This window comes from Periplaneta americana, chromosome 7, assembly GCF_040183065.1.
Source record: "Periplaneta americana isolate PAMFEO1 chromosome 7, P.americana_PAMFEO1_priV1, whole genome shotgun sequence".
NCBI lineage: Eukaryota > Metazoa > Arthropoda > Insecta > Blattodea > Blattidae > Periplaneta > Periplaneta americana.
In genome coordinates, this window is record NC_091123.1 from 52,026,705 (window position 1) to 52,047,286 (window position 20,582).

Below are 20,582 nucleotides of genomic sequence, written 5' to 3' on the forward strand. Positions count from 1 at the left end.
CCGAAATGTTTAGTCAACAGTTCTAACACTAAGTAACACATGTCTGTTCTTCTTTCGTAATTATATTTTTCGACACCATAACTTACCATGTAGTTTATTCTGCTGTCGATTTCCCATCTTCTAACTATTGATTTTAACACAAACTGCTCTTGTATAACATTTTTTAACTTATATTCAACTTCAGTATGCTTATGTCATAGAACCAATGATGTAATGGCATATTTCCACTATAAATCGCAAAAATTGGTTTCTGGACTTCATGTCAGTATTTGGAGATTTATAGAAAACATAACACAAAAATAATAATAAGACTGATAATACCATTATCCAAATTTGCAATGGTCACAAGGCACCCCGTAAACAAGAAGCATATTATAACTCAACGAAGAACTGAATGGATTGCAAACATATAATCAATATAATTAAGAATTAAAAAATATAAATACTATTGATACTCTATATAAAACTCTAGTTAGGAGTAAGCTAGAATATGCATCTGTAATATGGTCACCTCAGTTCCAGTCCCATCAGATGCAAGTAGAAAGGATACAGAAAAGATTTTTACGTTATTTATATTTTAAAAAACATCACGTGTCGTCTTATGACAAGCAAATTTCATATAATCAGTTACTTTTTTAATTTAATTATAAAACTTTAAAATCTCGACGATTACTAAATAGTCAAATTTTACTCTATAAGACTGTTAACGGTATATTCAATAACTGTGATTTTTTTTAAATTCCTTCAGTTCAATGGAAAAAAAAAAAACAGAATTACGTCATAGGCAACCTTTTGTTATTCCCGTTCCTAGAATTGTCTTCTTCAAGAACTCTCCATTGTTTGTTATGTGTAATACTTTCAACTCTCTGTCTTTAAACTGTGATTCTCAATTAGATTTCAGTTTAACAGTTGAAAAATTTCATACAATATTAAAAAGAATTGTATTTCCTTAGATATTTAAATAATGAATAAGTGTATTATAATGTTCTTACTCTAGTTTTTAAATAATTTTGCATCATTATATTGAAATTTGGCACTATATTAACTGCAATATTATATTCTAGCATCTATTACCGTTATGTATTTTCTTTCTTTCGTTTGTGTTGTTTGTTTTGTTTTTTTTTCTTATTATGTATTTTGTGTATGTATCTGTGTAAGCCACCTGTAATTGGAAGCCTGCTTTTGTTGGTGGTGGATTTAAATAAATAAATAATTAATTAATTAATAATAACAAATATAATGTAAAATAATACTTGCGGACATATTATAAATTTAGCTTAATTGTTAAATTATTTGTTCTCATTTAATAAATACTGTTCTGGACGTTCATGATACCGTATATGTAATAACTCCAGACAATTTAGATAATGGGCATTAAATGACTGCGGATATTTTTCATATTGGACATTAAAAATGAAATACTTTCAATATTCATATAATTTAACGTGCATTTTAAAATCAAGTTCACAAAAAAGTATTTCTTATACGAGTAACATCATAAAAATTAATAGCAACACGAGTTGTCACATACGCATTAAAATGCTAGTGACAGACAATAATAATACAACATAATTAATCTGAAACTACGATAATAAAATTTTGAAATATAAATTAAAATATGAGCTAATATTAAACGCTTATTGGATAATATTATGAGTAAATCGCTCGACGGCGGTTTTAAAAATATACCGAATCGTATACAGAACTAAACAAAACAAAATATTGACGAAAAGTGTTAGAGTTAGAAATATCACTCTTAATGCATACAATAATCTTCAAGTTTCAACCTTAAAGTTAAAAGAAGAAAGCTACGTAATCCAAAGAAACTGAAATGCTATTTTACTAATTTTGTTAACAGTAGTAACATAATATCTATAAAATTCATTAAACTCACCACAAGAAGAACGTAGAAAATGAAACACCTGCGATTACCTGGAAAGATAAATTTTAAAATGAGTACAACTGTGATAGAAGAGTTAAAAGAATTGAACACCTGAAGAAAAAAATCCAAATACACAGGGTGCGCCAGCATTCTTGGCGCATTTTTAAACTCACAGCGTAAGTAAACAACTGTAATTTTATTTGTTTCTGTAAGTGTCAAACATAAGACACACACTTACTTATCAATATTTGACACAACCTACTAAAAACATATATATTAGAATTAGAATTAGAAAAGCCCATTACATCCTTAGCAGGCAAGGGCCTCCTACCATCTGAAGGGCAGCTCTACTTTTGCTCACGGGGTGAGCTAGTCCCTGTGGGCCTTACTCAAAGTTGAGTCACTTCACTTCTCCTCACTTCACTTTACTTTACTTCACTTCACTGTTTTGTGTTCTACTGTTACTTATTCTGAATCTAAAATTATGTCTTTCCACTTTTCTCTGTCTTTCGCAATACGCGTCCACTGCGGTCTTATCACGTCAACGAAGTCCTGTGCCCATCTACTTCTTGGTCTTCCCCTTTCTCTTCTTCCCCTCCTTGGGTCTCAGACTGTAGTGGCGTACGCCCATCTGTCGGCGGGTACTCTGGCTACATGTCCTCCCCATTTCCATTTTAGTCTTCTCGCTGTCTTGCAGGCCATTTCGATACCGCTTTTTAATCTCCGTTCTTCATTTCTTACTTTGTCCTGTAGTTTAATCTCTAATATCTTTCTCTCAATTTTGCGTTGGCATACCTGTATCTTCTGTGCTTGTTTTTTAGGCAACGACCAGGTTTGGCTGCCATATGTTAGGGTCGGTATGATACAGGTCCGTAGGGCTTCCAGTCTTAATTGTACATTAATATCTTTGTCTAAGAGCAGGAATTTGAGTCCCCAGAATTTCCCCCATGCTAGGTTAATTTTTCTTTGAATTTCTTTGTCCCTCTTTTCAGTTAGGCTGACTTCTTGTCCCAAATATACATATTGTTTACAATACTGAATGTGCGTGCCGTCTATCATTATTGGTGTCTCTATGTCGTTTGTCATTACTTTGGTCTTTGTAGGGTTCATCTGTAGCCCGGCTTTCTAGCTTTCTTTGCTCAGATCTGCTAACATTTCCTGTAGTTCTGTGGCGGATTTTGCGAACGGCACTATGTCGTCTGCAAATCTTAGGTTTGATAGCATTCTTCCATTGATATTTATCCCTTTTCTCTTTTGGCTCCAGTTACCTATCTATTAATCATTTCTGAGCATGTATGTAAAGTTAGATATTTCCATCTTGTGTAGTGTTTAAACATTTAGTACTCTTTGCTTTAATAACCTTTACAGGATAAAGAGACCAGATGTGAACATAACTTCCTGGGAGTTTAGAAGAAGATAAAAATCGTATCTCTTCACCTGAAATCCAAGCCATGGCATTTCAGTTCAGAGGAACGCAGTGCCAGGTCACATAAGAGTAATTAAAGCCTGAATATATACCCGGGGATGGTCGGACTCTACCTGCAATTTAATAGATTAGCTGCTACAGATCAAACGCTTCTGTACCAATAGCGACCCTTTCTCGGAATTCACTTCGATTTCCGTTACGTCCCACAGGAATTTGAGGTGGATACATTTGTAACAGGAGGAAGGCTAGCATCCTGCCTTCAGTCTTACAGTATATCTTGTTTTTGTCTCTATTAATCAATTTGCCTTCTCAATCGCCAAGTGTCTTAAAATTGCAACACAGTTAACAAACAACATACAAAAAGCACGATGAGTACTTATACAAATTCTCGCTTGACGCATACAGACATGCTCGTATGCTCGCGTACACATAAATGCAGACTTGCGCGCATAGACAATTATACGTGTAAGTAAGCACACACGTAACTACTTATATATATATATATTTATATATATATATATATATACACACACACACACACACTCTCGCGCACACATACACGTACACGATTTCGCGCAGACATACATATACTCACGTACAGCACACGTTAGCTTCCACACCCACGTGTTCGCACGCTTACAAACAATCTCACGCTCACGCGCTCACACGAATTCACGTACGCGCTCTCGCGCACACATGTGCAGACTACATCAGTTTTTTGGAATTTCAGACTGCTGAACGCAACTTTCTATAAACGGATCATGTATTCATTTATGAGTCTTGTAATTTTTTTCAGTTTCTTCCGGGAAATACTTAAAAAGCTGTTGTTTGAAACTCAGCAAACTTAGTTACATGTCCACAAAAACAAACTCGGTATTTGTTATATTTAGGGCTAGGATTTTGATGAAATTGCATCTTTTTTCTAGTACGTCGGAAACTTTGCTGTTTTAGTATTTACATGTTATGTAATAAACTAAGTGTTTTAAAACATTTTTACAGCATTTTATTGCATTTTTTACCTCTTACAACTCATAAAAGCATTTTTTTTGTTTTATTCGGCCATTTTTGGGGTATTTTCATTTAATTTTGGCCAAAAATCCCCATTATTAATGAAAAATATTACTTATTTCCTTTGATATTTTCTCTACATTTTTTTCAATTAATACCTATTATTTTGTAACTTATATTATTTTAATCGTTTTTCTACACAAATATTGTCATTTTACCTTAGTATACCCCCACGTAATGGGTCAGCCCAACATCCCTACAATATAGACTCTTTTATACCTACTAGTTTCGGATAAGAGTGGTCTTGTTGTGGACTACATGGAACTACATCAGGTACAATAATTAATTGAAGTGTACTACTTAGAAGAATTAGGTAAAATTAAATAAACTTGAATGTTGGGAATGTTGGTACTAGAATTTAATTTAATTACTAGTTTAAATATAAATATTCCTACTAAGCCAATTATGTAATATAAATTTTTAGGGCATTTTAAGGGCACTTTTGAAAGTTTTTAGTTCATAAATGCATTGTTTTTTGGACATTTTTTCATGATTTATAGGACATCAAAATCCTAGCCTTAGTTATAATGTTCAACACTTAGCAAAATTTTCTATGAGTTATTTAATACATTGGAGTGAATGGAATTTATTTCTGTCAAGTGATATAGGACACAAAATAAGTTTCCTTATGAATCCGTCGATTTTACATTGTAAGTTCGTTGGCATCTACTGATTTTGTTTTCTATTTTACAGGAATGTGCATATTTGGAATGAAGTTTATTACCGAGAAGGTAGAGGTGGGTCGCAAGCAAAAGTTTCGCCCAAAAAGTCTGGGAACAGTAATTATTTATCCGAATCTAAGAGTATAGGTCTAATTTATTTATAGTGTTGGTTTACATTTCAGATGTTTCAAGAGTTATATGTTCTTGATGGCCTATTGTGCCTTAGTTTTCTGTCTTTGTTTTCTAATCTGTTTACCATAATTCTATGCGCAATCACGAGAAATGAACTACAGAAGCACCTGTTGTCTCAATGAATCAGCGTATTCCGAATCTCACCGGACCTGTGGACAACAATGACGTCACGCTGCAGTGAAATAGGAACAAAACTGCTGAAAGGTTGGATGGCTCTCGTGGCGGCTGTACAAGCTGTTGTCTGTGCTACGCTAACAAGATTTTGCGAAATTTCCATACTGTCATCTCGTTCAAAGAAAAGAGAGTATAAACAATTTATTTCTTGAACCAGTAGTAATAACTGGTCCGTTGGCATATTCGTTCATAAGCCATTAACATTTTTTTTTTTACGTTGTGCTCATAATAAACAACATAGCAGAACACACAGCCATGACACAATAGTGCACGATGTCATTCGTCTGCTAATTCCCGCCCTATACAAGAACCAATCAGATTCACTGATGGCGGCTGATGGAGACTGCCACCACCTCTGCAAGCTGATGGCACCAGTGTGACACCGGTGGAGCATCAATGACGTCATCGGTGGAATTCGGAACACCGTGATGCCATCGGATTGCTCAGCGCTGAGATTCGGAATACGCTGTAGATGTTGAGCCGAAAAAACAAAACGAAGGAAACTTTATGGGATAAGAAAAATGAATTAAATTATTTTTTACGAGCATAAACTTATAAAATGGGATTTTTTGTATTATTTCACTTATCTAAGGAACACATGGTAATTATTGTAACTTCTAATAAAAACCCATTTTTCTTAACCGATTTTAAGGCCGCTAAATACACTTATATTTATTGGTTATTTTACTACGTTTTATCAGCGGCATGCTGGGTAACTTTCGGTGCTGGACCCCGGACTCATTTCACCGGCATTATCACCTTCATCTCATTCAGACGCTAAATAACCTAAGACGTTCATAAAGCGTCGTAAAATAACATACTAAAATAAAAATTTATCAACTGGTATGGTTATCTAGCGTCTGAGTGAGATGAAGGTCATAATGCCGGCGGAATAAGTCCAGGGACAAGCGATGAAGGTTGCCCAGTATTTGCTCTTAATGAGTTGAGGGAGAACCCTGGAAAAACCACAACACGGTAACTTGTCCCAAGCAGAATTTGAACCCGGGTCCGCTCAATCCACGGTCAGGTATGCTAACAGCAGTGGACTAAATTCAGATTCAATTGCCTGCTAGTTGCCATATTAAAAGGTACGAACGTGAATAATGTTAGTTTGAAGACTGAAGAGAACAATTGTGTAATCGGTTTTAGAGCTACAATGTATCTATAATTTATAATTAAACCTGTAAACTGCAGGTTAGTACGTGCACAAGCTGTAGTAAGCTATATTACGAAATGTTTTAGAGGGAAGACAGATACAACAGTTATTCCACATAGAATACATATATATATTTACAATACCACAGATATACTCCTGAAGTTATAATGCCAATACACAGAGCTTCAGTTAATATTAAACAAAAAAGACAAGTATAGTTTCGAAAACAAAACAAGTATGTTTGTGTATTATTCCATGAAACTCAATTCATATTACAGTCACAGTTACCTATTACACCCACTTTTCAAAACATAATACCGTAAAGTTACAAGCTAAACGCAGAGAATGGAACAATGAAGCAATATTCTCCAACTTCTAACTTGCTATATATTCTAAAACATATAACGTATTGAAACAAAGTTGAAGCACTAAAAACACTAATTGTCACCGTACGGTTTCTCATACGTAAATAAGTATTCGTATACTTTATTAATTAAAATAAACTTCAAGCTCGGAACTACAAATTCAGTGTGAAACACGCAAACCTGTCGTCTATAGTCCAACTTATCCAACAGCATTTATTTCATGTTATTTTCTTTCCTTTCCAGGAAAAAGAGAGGATGGAAAGCGTGAAAATCAAGCAATTCCATTGCTAAGTTGTAAACGATACTCCAGGATTATTAAAATGGATCCAAAACAGGATTTGTTGAATGAATGAATGAATGAATTTTTCCTAAATATAATTGAAGAAGAGCTGTTGAAGTTTCGTATTCTGTGCTCGCAGCATATGAGCCATTCAGAACAGAAGTGATGCAAGTCAGAATCGGGTAATGAGGTTTAAAGTAAATATTCTGTAAAATACAGCGCAAAGTAGCAATTAATATGTCCTTCGTGCTATCCAATGACTACCAATAGTTTAAATAAATTGAATATTAATTGCTAATTTGCGCTGTATTTTACAGAATGTTTACTTTAACCATCATTAACCATTTTTTACTTAAACCACTTCTGCTCTCAACGGTTCATATGTTTCTCATCTTTGTTGTATCAATTTACAAATTGGCATCTCCTGTGGATAAGTAATTTTCGGTGTTGAAATTTTCGAAGTGCAATTCTGTAGTTTCTGTACAGCGAGATTTCTGACAACAATTCAGAATTGATCCTCTATCCAACGACATTCTTCGATGGTATACACAACTTGAAACGACAGGATGCATCTGTAAAGGGAAGAGTTCAGACGTCCAAGAGTGCCCAACGGAAGAGTCGAGAATGTCAGAGAACCTTTTGTAAATAGTCCAAGGTCCTCCAACCTCACACCATGTGATTTCTTTCTATACAGGTTATGTGAAGGAACATATATACCTGCCACCACTACCTGCCGACCTTATACAGGATGTTAAGAAATAACATTTACAACATTTCAGGGATGATAGAGAAGGTAAAAACAAACATCTCTTTCAAGTGACAAAACTTCAGCAGATGCGCCGTTTTTCCGCCAGATGGCCTGAAGGATAGATGACTTGACTTCCGTCACAACACACATTGGTTAGTTCTGTTTGTGCACGACCATCTTGTAGGGCCGTATCTGTTGCCTAACAGTTTCCGTGGTAGTAATTATTTTGCTTTTCTACGTTACATCCTACCAGAACTTTTAGAAACTATCCCATTGAACATCAGAGAACGAATATGGTTTCAGCATGACTGTGACCCTCTGTGATCGTCGTGTCAGGAACCACCTAAATGCTACATTCCCCGATCGTTGAATTGGTAGGGGTGGGCCAGTACCGTGGCCACCTCGATCACCGGACCCAACCCCACTGTATTTCTTTTTGTGGGGAGACGTGAAACGTTTTGTGTATGAGACACCGAACGATACGGCAGAAGACTTAGTTGTTCGCGTTGTTGAAGCTGCACATGTTATTAGAGACAATGTTCGCCTTTTTGAGCTCTTGCAGACACTCCATAGTACGAAGGTACTAGTTGTGCAATGCCTTCAAAGGACGGCAGTTTGAATACCACCTCTAAAACGACAATTGGTCTTGTTATTTATGGATTATACTAAGACTTACGTACACACGGCGCATTTGCCAAAGTTTTGTCACTTACAAAAGATATTTGTTTTCACCTCCTCTATTATCCCTGAAACATTGTAAACGTTATTTTAACACCCTGTACATTGCAAGCAAGAGGAATTAAACAACTTTGAAATCCTGATAATAATATAGGGACAAGCTGCATATTAATAGTGTAATATTGCAGGTGAAAGTATTTTCACAAACATTATTAATTACTATTCTTAATGCAATAATTAATATTGTAACTTTGAGCAAACTTCACTTATGTTTTATAATTAATGTTAAGTTAAAGAAAATCATGGTTACTTACTGTGGGTATCGGCAGGGTCATTTCAACGATTAGTGAAAATTTTGTTTATCTACTAAGTTTTGAGGAAAATTCTATTCCTTTTGAACTAAACTAAAGTACACTGACCAACTGGCAACCTCTACAAATTATCCTTAAGGGACTTGCGTAAATTTTGCAGGGAAAAATCGAATATTAGCAATCACATTACCAAAAAGGAATAGCCAGTCATACAGTGTCACTCGAAACTCCGAGACTCCAAACATAGTAACTACCGTGCATATCACTATAGCCACTCTCCTCTCGTTGAGCCGAAGGAGGAAAGAAGTACAGAAAAAGGCTACTTTTTATTGCTTTGGCAATACGATTGCGCAAGAAGCTCCTGGTCTACTTCTTTTAAGCCTTGGTTTTTCTGAACCGACGCATGCGATGTGCGAGGCCCGCCTCGCACAAATCCGGACTACACGAAAGATAGTGAGTAGTTTCTATAGTTGAGAGATGCGAGGTCTACACACCTCGCAGTTATAGAAACCACTCACTATATCTCGTGTAGTCCGGACTTGGGCGAGGTGGGCCTCGCACGTCGCATGCGTCGGTTCAGAAAAACCAAGGCTTTAGGGCTAATCCTGTCATTTGTCTTTAACGTCTTAGTAAGACCAGGGGAAAATCACAGGCAGGATGAGTGGCCTCAATTTAGAAGACCGAGCCAATTGAACAGAGCTTGCTACTATATCTTTTCCGTATTAAGGGTATATGTACAGTACGTGAACGACCACAAATATTATCAGAAAATGCAGGCTCTAAATTTCTAAAATTTTATAAGGAAATAACTCGCAATTGGACAAAAATTGCAAGGTACCACAACAAGACTTATTAGAAATTAAATATCTGATAAAAGTAAAAAAAGGTTACTAATAATGTTTTTTTTAGAATTCACTTTTTACTTTAAAGTAAATTTTCCAAATTTTGAAAATCTTCATACATATTATGTCATAACTCCACAATTATTAGAGATAGAATTCTGAAATTTTGTACACAAATTTGACATGCATTTATGCAAAAGGTGGACTACAATAAGGTCCATTTCTTTGAAAATAGAAAAATTAGGTCACAAAACAATGTAAATTTTAATATATTTTATATAGGACAAATAAAAATGTAATTGTATTAAAGTAAACAACTCTACATGTGTCAGGGTAGTCTACTTTTCAGAAATAAGTGTTTATTAATGCAGGACAAATATTAAAGATGTCAGGGAGACCGTAATATTGTTATGGTTACCAAATGATGTAACTGTAGTTTTTTTTTTTTTGTTTCTTTTTCATACTTCGATAAAACTGGTTTGCAAAATATTATCAGTAACCTTTTTATACTTTTATTGAGATATTTAAGTTCTAATAAGTCTTGTTGTGGTACCTTGTAATTTTTGTCCAATTGTGAGATCATTTTCTTATAAAATTTTAGAAATTTAGAGCTCACATTTTCTGATAATATTTGTTGTCGCTCACGTATATACACCCTTAAGGCAGTTGTCGGTAGGACAATTCTGGAAAATTACTACGAACGTAGATGGAAATAAAGTACAAAATGTCACCCGTCTGTACTACATTACCTTTAGTTATCAGATGAGAACACCTGGAAGGCGAATGAGACTAACTTTCAATAAAAATTTTTATGTGCTGACCAATCCATAGGGCTTTATAAAAAAAAAACAATGTATTTTATACCTTAAACCCTCAGAAGGCAATACATTTCGGGCATATCAATGCAGAAATTTGACAGATCGAAAAGCAAATCGCCATAAATATGTGAAATCTTAGAAAATTTTGTACTTTTTGGTACATTTACGAAATCTAAATCATTGATCACAGTAAAATACTTTATTTTCGGAAAGAAAAAATTCATATTTATTTCGAGTGAAGTCCAAATGTTGATACATTATAAACTGAAATAATAACGCATTGAGGGATTTTACGATGGTATTCAAAAATAACTCGTACACAAAAATACAATTGAATTTTATGGTCTCCATTTATAGTCTATTTAAAACCAGGGACGAGAGCTTCAAAGCATCCAAATCTGGATCAATGAATAAATCCATGTAAATATTTTTCGCACGCTCAGTTGTCAGTGTGCCAGTAAATTTAAAGCCATTAAAGTGATAGGGTGATTTTTATGACCTTTTCCATTTATACAAAATAATACCCTGATCAAAGTGATACAAACTCAATGAATGTTGCAAGGGCTTTTAACGCTTACGTTATAAATACATTAAAATCCTTTGCGTGTAATTATGAAAAATTATTTTGATATAAATTCTGTTTAAACTTTTAACCAGATCGGCAACTTTAATTAAGAAATCTGATTTTCAACATGAATGGCGATAAAACAGGATTCGAGAGTATAGGAAACAGGTGTTATTACGCTTTCCTAGATATTCTGAAACAAACTTTTAACGTACCGTAAACTGGGGTAACACTGGCCCCATTTTTGTACCATTCTAAAAGTAAACTTTTGTAATTCATGTGTTTGTTAATTTATTTTAATAAAACATTTTAGGAAGAGTTCTGTATGAAATAACAATGGTTCCTAAAGCATTGCAAACATTCTGCTTTATATGTTTATCCGAGTTTTCGTAATGTGTTTAATATTGGGCCTGTTACCTTGGCATGAAGTAACTTTGCCTCAACTTTCCAACTTGCATAGTACACTGTATTTAGTTTAGGATCATCTTGGGAAACTGTAACCCCAAAATGAGTGCTCATTTACCAAACTGATATGATAAAATGCTATGTAATTATGCTTACATAACAATTTAATTAAGAACAGAAAATATTTTATTATGAAAACAAACAAATTGAAGGTCATAATGGGAATTATATTATATTATATTATATTACTAGCCGTACCCGTGCGCTCCGCTGCACCTGTTAGAAATAAATATAAAGTAATTACATAATTAAAATAGGACGTTTGATCCAGGGAACATTCGTGTTTGATAGAAGGATAAATCGTTTAATATGCTACTTAATTTAAATTGCATTTAAATAATTAAAATGCGATCATTTTGGTCCAGGGAGCAATCCATTTGGAGCAATGACAATTTTATTCCTTTAACATGTTTCAAATTGTTATTACATGCAACCATAGTTTAATGAAGATTGATATATCATTTAGTTTTAATGTGTATATTTTATATTACTTGCTATATGTTTCAGAAGTTACTGTTATAACATTGTAGAATTATGTCCTTCTAGAAAAACTGCAATTTCCAATGTTGAAATAATAATTAAAAAATTAATTCGCTTCCGATATTACTTCATACAAACACAGAAACATTCTCTGTAGGCTATGTTTAATAGCTTTCGATTGTTGTTGTCCAAGGCCCCTTATAGACGAAGTCATTTGTTTTTATTTCAGTACAGCGCCTTAGATGGCGTTGTTACTGTAATTTTAAAACTCATTTATCTCATTAAATATCAGTCCTATCAAAATTTTGTATAGAATAAAACTTATCGAAAATTATTTTTAAAGAAACGTTTGTTATGTAACATTTTTCATGAAAATTAATAATAAGGGAGATATTTCGATTTATTTAATTCAAGCCCCCTTATAATCCCCTTTTAAATACAGTATTTTGAATGCCATATAGCCTAAAATCTAAGTTACAACGAACTTAATTTATATTCTAATTTTCATATAAATCGGTTCAGCCATTATCGCGTGAAAAGGTAATAAACATCCAGACAGACAGACAGACATACAAACAAAAATTTCAAAAAAGCTATTTTCGGTTTCAGGTGGTTAATTATATATGTTAGGACCAATTATTTTTGGAAAATCGAAAATTACCAGAATAATTTTGGCTACAGATTTATTATTAGTATAGAAATTATATTATATTATATTATATTATATTATATTATATTATATTATATTATATTATATTATATTATATTATATTATATTATATTATATTATATTTTATATTATATTATATTATATTATATTATATTATATTATATTATATTATATTATATTATATTATATTATATTATATTATATTATATTATATTATATTATATTATATTATATTATATTATATTATATTATATTATATCTTATATTCATTGATAATCTCTTCGTCAATGGTTGCACGGTTCTTTTTAATAATGCTGCATAATCTGAGTCAAGTTAGGATAACATTTTAGAAAAAGTTTTGCCCACTCGTAACCAGGCATAATGTTCTTGAAACTAGTCACTTGCGTCCTATTTCGTCGAGATAGCTCTTTATTGTTATTCGTAGATCATATTCACCCACTGGAAATCCAAATTCTGACATCTTATCGAGATATTTTGCAAATACACTGTCTTCTTCATTTGTGAATAATGTTGGCCGGCCTGGTTTTGCATTAAGGGAGCCTTTGAGTTTATTTTTTATGGCGCTATTCAGCTTCTGCCCTCTGTGTTTTCACACCATTCCTGATGTCATCTAAGCATTGGTTTAGTTTTCCTTCTGAAGAATTTGCATATGGCCTATATGTATTCATACTTTCTTATTTTTTTTAATATCAATACGGCAAATAATGTATTAAATTTCAAATTTAAATTACTTTGTCAATCATATATACAAACTATGTTGGTACATGCCAAATTTTTACTACTGAAAATACCATTTCACCATATAAAAGTTTCCAGAATATTATTTTTCACACTACCAAACAGATGATTCACTTAAAGAAGAGATGCTGCCTACGGGAAAGTTCTGAAAGTACTTGGTTTAACTGTTTTACTGGCTGCAGCTGCCATTTACACAGTGCAGTTGAAACTACTTAAATATATAACATTTTGTGAGAGATATAAAAATTCAAATATATATTCTCAGTTCGACTAAGTTATCCTTAATGCGCCAATGTTACCCCTGGTGAAGGTAGTAAAACTGCATATTGTGCGTACATTATTAACAGTAGGTGTGCCTGAATCTATATGCATGCGACGTATGGATTAAAAGAAAATTGGATGCAAAAAAAAATTCGAATATAAAAATATATTTAGGAAAATAGAACGTTCATACAAATATTTTAAGAATAAATTATTCGAAAATCGTACAGTGAAAGTGAAGGAAACAATTAGCGAAGATTATTTCTCTGTAATCTATTTAAGAGCTCAGAAATTATGAGATTTCATAGCTTACGATCAGACAGCGGATTTTCGGTCCCTACACAGCGACAAGACGTCACGTCCCTTGGCGTACAGAGGGAGCATAGCAAAGAGTTCAATGACCTCCCTGCAACTGACGTACACCTGAAGTTCAGTATCAGGACCGAAAATCCGCTATCTGTTTATAAGCACAATATAATAACTACAATTAAACTATTACTAATGGAAACTACTAAAACTTGTTGAAAATTTACCACTCCAGACTCCACTCATTTGTAAAAAAGAAATAATAATAATAATTTCTTAAACCTAATATATTAAATAAATTAATTTGAAATTTGAAAAAAAAAATGCTAACGTTCGTGACTCCAGATTTAACCAGAGAAATAAAATTAACACTTGTCGATGAAAACGTAGAAAATTACTTTTTTGAGATAATTGAATTTAAATTTTTGATTAGACATAACTCGTGCATTAACACAACTTTTATTTTATTTATTTTTATTTTAGTAGGTTATTTTACGACGCTTTATCAACTTCTTACGTTATTTAGCGTCTGAATGAGATGGTGATAATGCCGGTGAAATGAGTCCGGGGTCCAACACCGAAAGTTACCCAGCATTTGCTCATATTGGGTTGAGGGAAAACCCCGGAGAAAACCTCAACCAGGTAACTTGCCCCGACCGAGAATTGAACCCAGGCCACCTGGTTTCTCGGCCAGACGCTCTGACAGTTACTCCACAGGTGTGGACCACAACTTTTACCAAATTATATAAAATTGTACTTATGATTAATGTAATGAGACACAATTTTCACGAAAATATTCCTCCTTTTGAAACCGTACATTTTTAGCGCAAAAAAATAATTTTTCTTTAGTTTAGTAGGTTATTTTATGACGCTTTATCAACAACTTAGATTGGAAAAAAAAAAATGTTAAAATTTGTCAAAATTCGACTATTTTCAGTAGCGAATCGCCTTAATAATAACATGGTCTTTCTTCCTTGCATATTTATATTTTGAATTTCCATTCCTATGGGTACGGTGATTTTTTCCCTTTAAAATCCATCCTGCTGCAGCATAGTTATACAGAACCCAAGTTTTGCATCCTTTATGGACTGAAATTTGAATTCTCAAGCGTATTTTAGAGTTAAAACTTTAGATCAGTCTTTGATGTCACAATAAATAATACCCCGTTGGCACAAGTGTATTTTTAATCTCTCGAAAAAGGGGGAAGGGAGTCTATTCATTACTGTAAAATTACCTGAGGGATGCCCCAGAGGACGAATATTTCCGTGACTACGACTGTACCAGTGTTGTACTCATGACCGTTGGTCTCGTATAGTTCATTAAAGACTACAGCGCGGCGTTACCGCGCTCCACTGGCCGTACGCGTACTATATAGGTCCGACAGGAGAGGCAATACTAATGGCACACTGACCAAGCAGCGCCAGTATCAGGCATGGGAGTTGAGAGTAAGTCCACAACGGCACTCACTGTAGCAGTAGCAGTCCAATGTAATACGATTCCCTTAACCTGCTTGTATAGGACCAAATTGTTTATTCCAATTCCATACTTTACAAGAAAACTTGTCAAAAACTGATCAATATCGAAAAATATTTGGTTAAACGAGCGCTGAAGTAGTTCCCTCACTGCTTCGCTTCCACACCTTCAGCTGTTTCCTCTGCAATACCAAAATAACTTTGGTGATATTATGAAAGTTTCATAATAGTGTATACTCAGGCTATGCCTTGCATGTAAGAATCTGTGACAGGTTAGGTTAGTTTAGGTTAGGTTAGGTTAGGTTAGGTTAGGTTAGGTTAGGTTAGGTTAGGTTAGGTTAGGCTTTTGTTATGTCTTGTATTTAAGAATCTGTCAGGTTAGGTTAGTTTAGGATTTTAGTATGCCTCGCATGTACGAGTCTCTGCAAGATTTTCAAAGCCTAGTCATTTTCGTTTAGTGATATTGTCAGCGTAATGGTCGACTTTGGAATGAAGTTACAATATAGGAATTTTGTGTCTATTTCATTATTATTTGTTGTGCTTCACTGTATTCTAGTGGTTATTGAATTAGTACAAGTTTTATGTTCTTCACATTATATCGTATCGCATGTATCTACGTTCCTTTCCTCCACTAGAAATCACAATGTTTGCACTTCCATTATCACACAGCTCTCATTTCACACATAATTTACTATATTTCCGAACAATTTTCTTTTCTTGAAATATTTCACTATAAGTCCTTAACTTTTGAAATCAATCTCCGCAAGAAATCTCTTACAAATTTGACCATTTTCACTTCCAAAATCAGCGGAACTACCTCAACGCTCGTTTTTCCAGATATTTGTCAAATAGCCTACTTTTTCATATTTCTAAAGATTTGAAAAGATTTTAAAACAAATGTTTCAATTTCATTGTAACCTATGTAAACCAATCTACAAAATATTACAATATAAATATGTACATTCTTTGGAAAAATAGAGTTGGCCATAAGTCATAGTAGAATATTAAAAATGCAGTATGGCGTAAGTAATGGAATAATATATTTAAAAATTATTACATAACCTAGACAGAGATGTCATTTTTATATTTTAGGCAACAAATGTCATCTTTAGAATATGACTCCTGATAGGTGCTCACCATTACGAGCAACACATTCTTCCAAATACCGAACGAAAGCGCGCATCACACGATGCGATATTTCCACAGGAATGTTACGCACGGCCTCTCTTTTCCGATCCTTGAGGTCAGACATTGTTTGAAGCGAGCTGTGCCTCAGAAACTGGTCGCGACTGTGTTCTGTACATATTTATTTCAAGTTTAAATATACTTGGTGCGCAGTTGACAGTAATGAGTAGGCTAATGAATTTCGAGTTCTAGAGATAAGTCTACGACAAGCGTCTACAACATAGAAGTCCAATTGTAATTCGTACGAAGTAACCCCTGGCGTAAGCAACCCGCAGCGCATATTATTTAAGGTCGTTTTTCTTATTTTATATGGAAAGTTACTGACCTTAGCAGAGCATGCTTGACGTGTAATATCTCCTGGTTCTATAGACGTTTGGACACTTATAGTCTACCAGCTTAAAAATCCAAATTCGAAGGACGCCATGGTAACAATTCTTAATGCTATCATTCATTCATTCATTCATTCGCATAAGATCCATAAACTTTTTACGTAGCTCTATTTAACCGGTGAAGACTAATTAGAGTACATATTATGTAAAGTTATTATATAAAAAAATATTAAATGAAAAAATTAAGATAAAAATTGATATACAAATTATAATAGTATTTATATTTAATCTGAATACAAAGAGTAACAGAAGACTTCACCGGTTGTTTCAAATAAAGTGTGCAAACACTCCCAGAGGATTAATTTTAACATTTTTATATTTAAAAAAACATGTATTTAATAGGTAGTAAAAATTTCAGGGGCTTATCTACAATAGAAGTGGAAGTATTCATCCTTAAATTATACGTTTTTAGCTACAGAGTGTAATACAATTGCTACTTGACAGTATCAATACTCTAACATATGAAGAGTCCGCTGCAAGAATGATGGAGGTCACTTTCTTGTCGAAAATGAACCAAGACTGTCAATGCATAGCTTAAGACATATAGAGTGTCCATAGAGAGTTATATGGCATTAACACTAATAGCCATTGTCCAGTAATGATCGGAAAATCACAGTTAAGCTTTGAGCGCTAAGCATTTCAAACTTTCAATTGCTTCTCCTGCAAAATGTATTCCAAATGACATCCATCATTCTTGCAGTGGACTCTTCATATGTCTGTGAAAACTAGACCATCAAGAGATCTGACATAAGGAAGATGGAAAGAAGAAATTCCTGCGTTCATTGGCTGCCTACAATTTATTGGAAAAATATATGATCACGAAAGAAAAGATAAAATTGAAATACTTCAACTAAGGGAGAAAATATTAAACCTTAAAGTCAACTAGTAGGACTATTAACGATAGAATACCACTTCACTACATAATATATTTAAAGTAAGAAGAACTATTGACCGTCCATTAACAAGATGGAAGGACTCAGTCTTGAGGCAGAATCAGGTCTACGACCTATTTGTCCGCCAACTTGGAGTAACGGTTAGCATGCCTGACTGTGTAACGAGCGGCCGTGTTCAAATCCTGGTAGAGATTTTCTAGAGGTTTTCCCTGAACCGTTTCAAGCAGAATTGTTGTGTAACTTTTGCCGTTGGATCTCGACTCATTTCGTTGGATCCATGTAATAATTGCAAGTGAAATATTTAAGTAACCACGGACTTTTCGAGACTTTATTCAGATTTAGCTAGTTTTTATGGTTTAACTGTTGTGGTAGGATTTGTTAATAAAGACTTTCTTATGCATTAAAGTGTATTTAATTTATATCAGTGTGCAAACGTATCTTAATAACCAAAATAATTCGTATTATGTTTATGATCAAAATTCATATGGACTGTATACTCATGATCTTGCTTACGTTCCTTTACGTTAAGTGAGACAGTGAACCTGCTAAAGTTACTGCTGTTGCAGACCTGTCCGCCACAGAGCCATGAAGCAGTGGCTACTGCATGCCTTTAATTACATCTACCGTAACGCACAGTCCCTTTTAATAGTGTTGCAATGACACATAGGCCAGCATTATATATTTTAAAATTTATGCTAATGAAAGAAACGAATCTGTTTCAACGTACAATTGGCCAATTTGAATTTACATAGACATAATGTCTCTTAGAGATCATAAAATAAAATTGAGTGTGAGATCTGCATATGTAAGACTGTTAATCCAATGAATGCAGATATGTAGGCATAATATTATGGGTCACGCAATATTGGTAACATTACAAAGAGAGACAATACATTAATTTCTACACGTAATGGATTTTAAAATAATGATGTCATTTAGGTATGGTAATCCCTTCACTAAGTTCATGTAGAACATTAAAATTAAATTAATTTCGTAGCGCGACCGCTCATGAAGGGCTAAGATTGACCAGACTGTTACTTGACTTATGTTCAAATTCTTCAGCAGAGGTGAACGATCATCCGACTGAAGTTTTTATTTTTTTTTATTTTAGGTTATTTTACGACGCTTTATCAACAGCCCAGGTTATTTAGCGTCTGAATGAGATGAAGGTGATAATGCTGGTGAAATGAATCCGGGGTCCAACACCGAAAGTTACCCAGCATTTGCTCATCCGACTGAAGTAACTTGTGGTTATCATGATAGTCCTCCCAGATGTTATAGCTGGTTCTGCAAATCGGATTTTACCGTCTATCGTAGCTCCCAAAATTCATCACGATGTCGGGTGGGCATCAGTCCCATACACTGGCCGAAATTTCAGACAAAATTCCTTCCCGATGAGAATTCAACGTGCGCGCCAGTCCTAAGCATGATGCATTACAGATTAGTCCATAACGTTACGGCTCAGAAAGGGTTTTTGTACTTGCAATTTTACTCACTTACAAATGGCTTTTAAGGAACCCGAAGGTTCATTGCCGCCCTCACATAAGCCCGCCATCGGTCCCTATCCTGTGCAAGATTAATCCAGTCCCTATCATCATATCCCACCTCCCTCAAATCCAATTTAATATTATCCTCCCATCTACGTCTCGGCTTCCCCAAAGTCTTTTTCCCTCCGGTCTCCCGATTAACAATCTATATGCATTCCTGGATTCGCCCATACGTGCTACATGCCCTGATCATCGCAAACGTCTGGATTTAATGTTCCTAATTGTCAGGTGAAGAATACAGTGCGTGCAGTTCTGCGTTGTGTAACTTTCTCCATTCTCCTGTAACTTCATCCCTCTTAGCCCCAAATATTTTCCTAAGCGCTTTATTCTCAGACACCCTTAACCTATGTTCCTCTCTCAGAGTGAGAGTCCTAGTTTCACAACCATACAGAACAACCGGTAATATAACTGTTTTATAAATTCTAACTTTCAGATTTTTTGACAGCAGACTAGATGATAAAAGCTTCTCAAGCGAATAATAACACGCATTTCCCATATTTATTCTGTGTTTAATTTCCTCCCGAGCGTCATTTATATTTGTTACTGTTGCTCCAAGATATTTGAATTTTTCCACCCCTTCGAAGGATAAATCTCCAATTTTTATATTTCCATTTCGTACAATATTCTGGTCACGAGACATAATCATATACTTTGTCCTTTCGGGATTTACTTCCAAACCGATCGCTTTACTTGCTTCAAGTAAAATTTCCGTACTTTCCCTAATCGTTTGTGGATTTTCTCCTAACATATTCACGTCATCCGCATAGACAAGAAGCTGATGTAACCCGTGCAATTCCAAACCCTGCCTGTGTAATTTTAGTTAATAAAATTATAACCTTGGCATTTTAAAACATGACATAACAATATTATTCCACATGTCGATCCAGTGATGTATTGTCGGTTCATCGTGAAAACCTTGCTAGATGAGTAAAAATAAGATATTTCATATAAAAATTGCCAAGATTACAAAATTGAATCAACATAAAAT

The 20,582-nt window shown here is 34.2% G+C and overlaps 1 protein-coding gene across 1 annotated transcript in view; it reads right to left on the minus strand.

The window, feature by feature from the left end:
• LOC138703093 (protein YIPF5-like) overlaps positions 1-1,913 on the minus strand; it is a 432,888-nt gene extending 430,975 nt beyond the window's left edge. The window contains exon 1 of the mRNA XM_069830677.1: positions 1,895-1,913. The gene's annotated coding sequence lies outside the window, so the exon portion shown is untranslated. The remainder of the gene's footprint in view (positions 1-1,894) is intronic.
• Positions 1,914-20,582: the final 18,669 nt, after the last annotated feature.